We start from the raw sequence: 9,707 nt of genomic DNA on the forward strand, positions 1-9,707 counted from the left end.
TAATAAAATAATTAAAATAATACAGAAAGGGCAGTTTTTTCGTAAAAGCTTTAGAAAGACAACTTTAAGATCAGAATCTCATAATTATCTTCTTAGGGAGTGTATAATAAATAATAATATTTAATTAAAATTAATATTTTAATAAAAATAATAAAATAATACAGAAAGGGCAGTTTTTTCGTAAAAGCTTTAGAAAGACAACTTTAAGATCAGAATCTCATAATTATCTTCATAAAATACTTAGGGAGTGGTAATGACATATTAGTGAGGCAAAGAAAAAAGAAAGATAAAAAGTTAAAGAAGAAATGAAAATCGAAGAAAAAGTTTGTAAAGTTTTAATGACAGAAACAAACAGAGATTAATGAACGAACTAGGGCAACATAGTTAGTTCTTGAGTTGCGCCTAGGGTCAGGTATTATATGAAAAGTTAAACTATTTCAGTATAGACTTAATGAACCTATACTTGAGATAGGCTAACTATTCATACCGAAATTTACATAAGCTTTAAATACATACGTTAAACAGAGAAAAGAATAACCAGAGCAGAATAAAGAGATACAGAGAAAAGAGTAATTAGAACAGAGTAAAGAAAAATAGAGAATAGAGCAACCAGAGTAAAGAGATAAAGAAAAAAGAGTAACCATTGCAGAGTAAAGAGATACAGACAGAAGACTAATCAGAGAAAAGTAAAAAGACAAAGAGAAAAGAGTAATATGATAAAGAGAATAGAGAACAAGTAGAGGGCCTGTTAAACGGTCATTTGTTGCATTAAGGCAACTCCAGAGATATTTTTGGTTCATCTGCTGCATTGAGGCAGTCAGATAGATGGTGGTACGACCACCGAGAGCGCTTCCCTGGGAAATATAGCTATAATGCTATTCTGTAAGTCAGAGGAATCTTACAGAGGTATCGAGAAAATACATAACTAGCCTATGCTCTTGTAAGTCAAAGGACTCTTACAGTGAGTGTGTGTGTGTGCTCCTGTAAGTCAAAGAACTCTTACAGTGATTGTGTTGGGCAGATATAAGTTAACTAGCTCCGCCCTGCAAGTCAAAGGACTCTTGCAGTGGGTTGCTAGTGCCGCCCTACAACTCAAAGGACTCTTGCAGTGATTTACCTCACAAGTCAAAGGACTCTTGCGATAGGTATTGCCAACAGGGAAGCCTTACCTGGTCAAAAGACTCCGGGTAATGTTGGGAGCAGGTATGTAACCGACAAATGAGCTCATCACCTGCACTAGGGCTAGACATGCATCATCTTTGTTTGTGCATTCATATTTGGTTGTGTTTGCTTGTATTACTTCTCTGTAACTGTGCTGTTTGACTTGTTTGTGTGTTGGTTTGAATCTCTTACTTGTGCTATTGGTTTATGAATATATTGAGGTGATTAATAACTGTTGTTGTGACTAAGAATTAATTAGGTGGCTAAGAGATAGTTAGTATGACAAGCTTTGTAATTGAGATTTGTTTTGGTTTTAGAAATTTAAAGAAAAGTAATTAATTGTCTAAAGTGAAACTAAATGTATTTTCAAAGGTTTGACAAAAATAATTTTATTTAAGTAAAGTTAATTATTTGCAATATTAATCATTACTTTTATGGTATTCTCATTTCCTACTGAGAATATGTGGTTTGTTCTCACCCCCAAAATCTTCCACCTTTTCAATGACACAAGTTCGAACACTCAGTTTGAAGCTGCGGGTGATTACTAGACTTATTTATGAGTTAAGTTGTTTTCATAGAGTTCCCTCGCCCTTGTGGCTTTAGTTTTTATTTTATACAGAGGGATAGGAATTGTATCTGAGTTTCATTTGAATTCTTTTGTATGACAGTTATTATTATTAATAATTTTGTGATTATTATTACTTGGAAATGTTTGATATATGATTTTGATAATCAAAAACAAAATTTTTTTGGAATTTTCTATAGAACTGAAACGTGATATCGGCCTAAAGGCTTCGTATTAAATAGATAATAAAGAAAACCAGGTCCGTAATGCCTTACTTTTGGTACAATCATGACGTGCCGGAAGTTGGGTCATTACATGTATCACTCGGATTAGGACACTCGTGTTTACATCCAATTTGTGATTTTTTTCCTCTTTTGAGCTCACTATTCTTACCTTTTTCACTCTTGGATTGTTTTAAACAAGTTGTATTTTAGAAATAAAAAAAAAGAGAGACCAAACTAAAATGATCTTAACAATAAAAACTTTCAATTGACAAAAAATATATTAGATTATGTGACAAAAGAAATAAAACAAAGAGAGACACTTACTAAGTTTAACAAAAATTAAAAAAAATTCTAATTCCAATTGATACCCCAAAGTAATTGAAACAAATAAGAAATTTTGAATACTTGAAAATTGAAATTAACATTCTTTCTTCCTCTTATTTTTGTAATTCACTTTTTGAAAACACTGCTTCTTTTTTTTGTGTTTATTTTTTATTTTTATTTTTTGCTTAATATGACTCTAAAGTAAAATTGCATAAACAAAAGTTAAAACAAAGAAACTGATAAGAAATTAGAACGAAGGATCAAGGGATAAGAAAAAAGATGGAAAAAAGACGCAACAGAAAAGACATAGCGGAAACATAAAAAGATAGATAAAGTTTTTTTCTACTAGACCTCTAAGAAACCTGTTCTTAGCAATCTAGGTCACCGGAAGGGATTCCCTACTAGACCTTCGAAAAATCTGTCCTTGACAACCTAGATCAAAGGGATAAAAATTGAAAGAGACTAGCACACAGAATCATCTTAGTGTTGGACCCTTCAATCTTTTTCATGGAACAAGCAAAGCAAATCACTCACATCACTTAATCACACTAAAAAAAATGTGCATAAAGCAACTGAAAAATTTATTCATCAAAAATTGTGTAAATTATCTCACCAAAGGTGTTTAAATAGGTCTCTAATAAACTAACTAAAAGATAACTTAATTTAAATCAGATTTGATCTTATTGAACAGCATTATTGGGTTTCTTCTTGTCCTGACTTAGCCCAATGGGCCTTATGAGTTGTTGCCATTTCAGCACCACTGTTTTTGAGACAGACTCTTGGTCTACTTAATGTCCAAGACCGGCATGGTATAATTCTTCTAATATTCAGATCTTTGAACGTGACGAGATTAGCATTCTGCCTCTTAACTCTAAAATGACGAAAATGTCCTCCTGACCACGTATCATCCTCTGCCTCTTCATAAAGATTCATCCTCGAATCTTGAATGAGAAGCTCTTCTTTCCTCTAAAGAATCCGAACCAATCTCCGGGTTCAAATACCATGGTTTGATGGATCTTCTCTACCCACTGAATTGTGGCTATGTCCCTCATGTGTGCAAGTTCAATCTTTTCAACCATACTTTTACCATCTTGTCCAAATTGTGTAATTAGTTCTCTTTCTTCCTTTTCATCCATATTAATGCCTCCATAATTGACCAGTGAATTTACAAAGCTTGGAAAATTTGATATAAAATGCTAAGAATTTTATGGTTAGATATATGAGAAACTAAAGACTCCGTGGAATTCAATGATATTAATGCACTGTTGTCTAAGCTAGAGCTGTCTAGATCTCTCTCATAAGTGTGTTTGTGTCTCTTAGTTTCTTTTTCGCTTTTTGACTCCTCTCGCTTACTATTCTCCTCTTTTCTCTCAAAATTCTCGTTTTCAATCAAACATGGATTCTTTTCACTCAAACACTCACTCTCTTTCTCAGTTTCATTTCTTTCATATTTTTTAAATTGCTCAAATCCAAAGGACCCAGTTGAAAAATTTTACACTTTTAGATCCTCCAAGGACACATCTCCATCTACAGCATATTCAACAAATTCTTCCATCTCTAACTTTGAAGAAGAATTATAGATAGACATAGAAGAAATCCTCTTCTTATGTCGATTTATAATATTCTTCTTGAAATCAATAACTTTGACTTTTGTCTGACCCTCAAGTTTGCTCCTTTGGAACCCCAAATTGCTATAAATTGTTGCATCTCCTCCATGTCAATGGCCAATTTGACCAAATCCTCCATGGTCGCGTAATGGTAACATTGGACTTTATCTGCAAGTTCTTCGCATAATCCAAACAAATATTGTTCCATAAGAGCCTCAAAGCTCCTTTTAATATTAACCTTGTCTATCAAATATAGAAACTCCTTGTGTTACTCCATCACTGATTGTGAACCTTGTTGTAACTTACAAAATTTTTTAAAAAATTCGTTGTGGTATGATAGTGGAACAACCCGATTCTTCATGTGGTATGATAATGCCAAAAACTGGTTTCTCCTAATTTTCTTCATCATCTCCCAGCTGCAAATTGGACTTTTTTCGTATCATCTTCTATATCTTCCTAATTCAGTCCACTATATATGGGCATCATAAAAAAAATTGGCTTGTACCATTCGAACCTTCTTTTCCTCAGAAAGGATGCAATTTACAAAAATTGACTCTACCTTTCTTTTCCATCTGAAATAAGCTTCAAGATCATTCCTCCCTTTAAATGCAGGAATTTACAATCGAAAATCCTTTTTCGCATATGAAATTCCCTCATCATCACTATCATAATACTCAAACATTTTTTGCGACTCTTTTTTTTTGTGGACTCTAAAATGAATTTGCAGAAATTAAAGAGAAAAAACAAAGAGACTAAACAAGACCCATAGAACGTGTAGATAAATAAGAATTTACCTATGACTTGTAACTGATACCAGACGATAAGAAATTAGAACGAAGGATAAAGGGATAAGAAAAAAGATGGAGAAAAGACGCAACAGAAAAGATGCAACGAAAACATAAAATGATTGATAAGGTCTTTTTCTTACTAAACCTCTAAAAAATCTGTTCTTAGCAACCTAGGTCACCAGAAGGGATTCCGTACTAGACCTTCAAAGAACCTGTCCTTGACAACCTAAATCAGAGGGATGAAACTTGAAAGAAACTAGCACACAAAATCAACTTAGTGTTGGACCCTTCAATCTTCTTCATGCAACAAGGAAAGCAAATCACTCACCTCACTTAATCACACTAAAAAAACGTGCATAAAGCAACTGAAATTTTATTCATCAAAAGTAATGTAAATTATCTCACCAAATGTGTTTAAATAGGCCCCTAACAAACTAACTAAAAGATAAAATAAAATAACTTAATTTAAATCAAATTTGATCTTATTGGATTATATTATATTTGATTTAAATTTAAAATTCTAAAGATATGATAACTAATTCAAATCAGATTTGATCTTATTAGATTATAACAGATTTGATTTAAATTTAAATCCCTAAAAATATTGCTCAGCAAATAAAAAGTAAATCAAATCTTCCAACAAACTCTAACAGCAAAATAAATTAAAATAAATGCTTAAAAAATTCAAAAATTAATAAGAATTTATGCCTCCCACTGAATTTGAAAAGCATTCTTGGGTTTCTTGCTGTCTGACTTAGCCCAATGGGCCTTATAAGTTGTCGCCATTTCAACACCACTGTTTTTGGGACGGACTCTTGGTCTTCATGATGTCCAAGACCGGCATGGTATAATTCTTCTAATATTCAGATATTTGAAAGTGACAAGATTACCATTCTGCTCCTTAGCTCTAAAATGACAAAATTGCCCTCCTAACTATGTATCAGAAACTAAACAAAGACCTTAGAACATGTAGATAAATAAAAGTTTACCTACGGCCTGTAATTGATACCAAATGATACAAACATAAGAATGAGGAATAAAAGACACAGCAAAACTGAAAAGATAAAGATAACAAATAAAGGATAGTTGGTAGATGATTTTTTTACTAGACCTGTAACAAACTTATTCTTAGCAACCTAGGTCATCGGAAGGATTTTTTCTTACTAGACCTTCAAAGAATATGTCCTTGACAACCTAGATAAAAGGGACAAAACTGAAAGAACTAATACTAAAAGTTACATTAGACTAGATTTTTCAATTTTTTCATGCAACAAGCAAAACAAATCACTTACCTCACTTGAATACACATTGAAAACCATGCATAAAAACACCCATTAAATTCATTCATTCAAAATCTATACAAAATATCTTACAAATTTGCTTAAATAGATCCCTAATTGATTAGTCTAAAAGTGGGCCAAATCTTCCTAGGATAAAACTATGAAATCTAAAATTAAATAAATGACGGCAAAATTAACTTTAATTAATTTAAATCATATTTGATCTTATTAGATAATATCATATTTGATTTAAATTTAAACTCCTAAAGATATGATAATTAATTTAAATTAAATTTGATCTTAATATATTAGATCATATTTGGTTTAAATTTTAAATACAAAAAATAGTACTAAACAAATGAAAACCAAATCAAATTTTTTAACAAATCCTAATAAGAAATCAAATTTAAATCTAACTAAATAAAATTGAATTAATTCTAATATAATCCAATAATATAGTTCTTTCTATTTGAATGCTTACATCTTAAGTAATTATTGAATCTGAACTAAATCTAACCAATTTAGTTAGATGTGGTCTAGATTTAGTAAACTACTCATGATTATTTGCACTTTAAATAACTTCAAAAAATCTATATTCCTTGCTGTTCAAGTTGATGCAATTGTACTTGAGATAAACTCTTGGTCTACACTACAAAAAAAGAGAGCTATTTTAATATAATTTTTTTTAATAGCCATAGTTAAGTGTAAAAATTAATATATATTTTTGATAAATATTACAAATGTCAAATTTTTTATATTTTTTTATGAATAATTTGATTGTAGAAAATTACTCCTCAATTTTGACACTCATTTATTTTCAACTTACTCTATTATTCTTTTTCTTCGTTGAGTTTCGTCAATTTTGGCATCACAGTGCTCTCAATTTGGGATCATACTACTCATTCTTCATCTTCAAAATCTCAATTTATTCTTCAGTTTCAAGATCTCATCTCATTCTGTGTTAAAAATTTTTGTTAAAAATTTTTTATGGTCAATAAGTGTCAAAATAAATAGTATTAACCTCAAATTTTTTTAACAAATTATTTTTGACAGCCAATATTTATCAAAATAAGATTTAAACTTTTTTTACAATTAGTTATATGTTAAAAATACTATTTTTGACAAAACTTTTATTAACATATTTTTATAGTTAAAATAATATCAAACTTTATTTTTTTGACGAATTTTAATTTTTTTTATACATAATAATCCTAAAAAATAGTCTATATTGTTGTAGTGATATTTGATTTTCAAGATCGACATAATGTAATTCTTCTAGTAATCAGCTCCTTAAACATTGACAATGCAAGATTACCATTCTTCTTTTAGATCTAGAATAATTAAAAAATCCTCTTAAATACGTATCATCCTCTCCATCATAAAAAAATTCGTCCATAAAATTTAAAATAGCAGAAAATCAAAGAATTGATACATTTTTTAAGAGGAAGGCTAATATTTAAGAAGGAGAATATATAACTTTTACAATATCAACACATGTAGATAGTTTTTCTACTTTAATGAATAATGAAAAAAGTAAGATATAACCTTCAAAAGTTCAAAAAGTTACATCTCATGACTTTAACCTTAACTTTTTGGAATGAGATCTTGAAAAACGGCTTTAAATTTGGTAATATCACCTAAACCAGAGAGATGAGATTAGACGAGCTTATCTTAAATGGGGTCCATATCAAAAATATTTTGACAATTATTTTTTATCTGGCCCCCCAAAATTTTGCTTCAAGTTCCGCCACTATATATATATATGTATAAAAGTACCTTATTTTTGTATAAAACTAAATGTATTATTTCAAACATTTAAAAAAAAAAAATTGTTGTTACATATACCACTACCTCCAATCAAGATAGAAAACTTTTGTCTCCTTGCATGCTTTCATTCTAAAATGATATTTTTCGTATATCTTATCTTCAATCTCTTTCTGATGGAGATACATGCATAAGTGGAGCCTGAAGATAAAAAAGTGAACTTTATTAGTTATAAGATGTAGATTAATCATGAAATTTTGTTTATCATTCTCAACGGTTATAGAATGAAGGTGAAAGATGATTTTACGGTTGTAATAAACATTGCTATAGAGAATGCACCATAGAGAAAGACATAGGAGAGGAGTCCAGTAAAGAAAAGGTTGGACAATCTTAAGTGTGTGGTTATATGCTAATTGAGATGTGAATAAGATTAAAGGTTGAGACTAAAAAATGTGATTTAAAAAAAATTAGTTTAGGTTAAGGAAAGGTATAGAGAGACAATGAGAATAGTGAATAATGTGAACAATAGAATAAAAAAAATTAAAATTAAAATATTAAATAAGATAATTAATTAATTTCTAATAATTTCAGATTTTGAATTTTAAAAAAATAAAGATTTGCAAATGGTGCAGTTATCCTAACCTCCCTTCTCCATATGCGAATTCCGTTCTAAACAACCTAGCCGCCCATTCTCTTCTTCTCTCTCTAGTCCGAAGTCGCCCAGAACACTAGCAGCCGCCCAACTCTCCGTGAACGTCCGAACAGGCTTTCCCGTCGCACACATTGCGTCCTTCATGCCACTAGAAGAATTTGACAAATTAGCGACAGAATTTTGCGAGAAATATTTTTTGTCACTAGTCCGTCACTAACTTGCGAGAAATTAGTGACGCACTAACGACAAAATTAATGAGCGGTCACAAAATATCCGAACTTGAGAAAAGCAACTAATTAGCTAGAGATTCACGAGTAAATTTGTTTCTCGCAAATTGACTTTTGTAGCTAAGAAAAGAGCGAGAAAATTTTTTTCGCTAATTTGTCACAAATTAATTAGCAAGTGACAATGTTCTAGCAAATCAGTCACTTAGGGGTTCAATCAAATAAAAGTAAAGTAGCGAGAGATATTATTGTCACTATTTCGTCGCAATTGTTTGATATACAATTAGCGAGAAACAATGCATACACTAGTTCGTCGCTAAATAAACTTTGTGCAAAAAATCTAATTAGTGAGGAATAATGTTACTAGCTAATCCGTCACAAAGACTTGAAATACATTTTGCGATGGACAATATCCTAGCTAATTTCTCACAAAAGTTTTTATTTTTAGCGAGCAACTAGTTTCTCGCTAATTTGTCGCATAATATTGTCAAATTCAAAATTAGAATAGCGACAGAAAATAGTCGTCGCTAACTCATCGCAATATATAAATCATTCAGTTAGGGAAGTGTTCCTTGCTAATTAGTCGCTAAAGTTGAAATACGGATATTGAGCACCTAGGAGTTAAGTAGCGAAAAATTTGCGACCGTTTAACAACTGACATACTTTGTTCGCTGATTTCAAGTCGCTGATTAGCGGGCGAAATATATTTGTCGCTAAGTTGTCGCAAGTTTAGTTTAGCAAGTGACTTGGCAACTGCAATTTCGTCGCAAAGCAAAAGCTATATCCTACCTATTTTGTAGCAAATTTCTCGCTAATCTCGTTGAAAATCCGTCGCAGAGTTATAACAAATCCAAAACTAACCGAGAAAATGTTAGAAGTAAGTAGTGGTCGCAATTGAGTCACTAATCAAAAGCTTATTTAGTGAGGAATTAGCGACTACTTAACAATTGATTGATAGACTTTTCTCACTTATTTTATGTTACTACTAATTTGTGAGGAAAAACATTAGTCCTTATTTCATTTTATTGTAATAATCCGAGTTTTTGAAAAATTAAATTTAATATATTTGTTAAAAATTTTATTCTAATAAAAATATTTTACTAAGAGTAATTAAATAA

This window comes from Arachis ipaensis, chromosome B08 (assembly GCF_000816755.2).
Source record: "Arachis ipaensis cultivar K30076 chromosome B08, Araip1.1, whole genome shotgun sequence".
In the NCBI taxonomy this organism is placed as follows: Eukaryota; Viridiplantae; Streptophyta; class Magnoliopsida; order Fabales; family Fabaceae; genus Arachis; species Arachis ipaensis.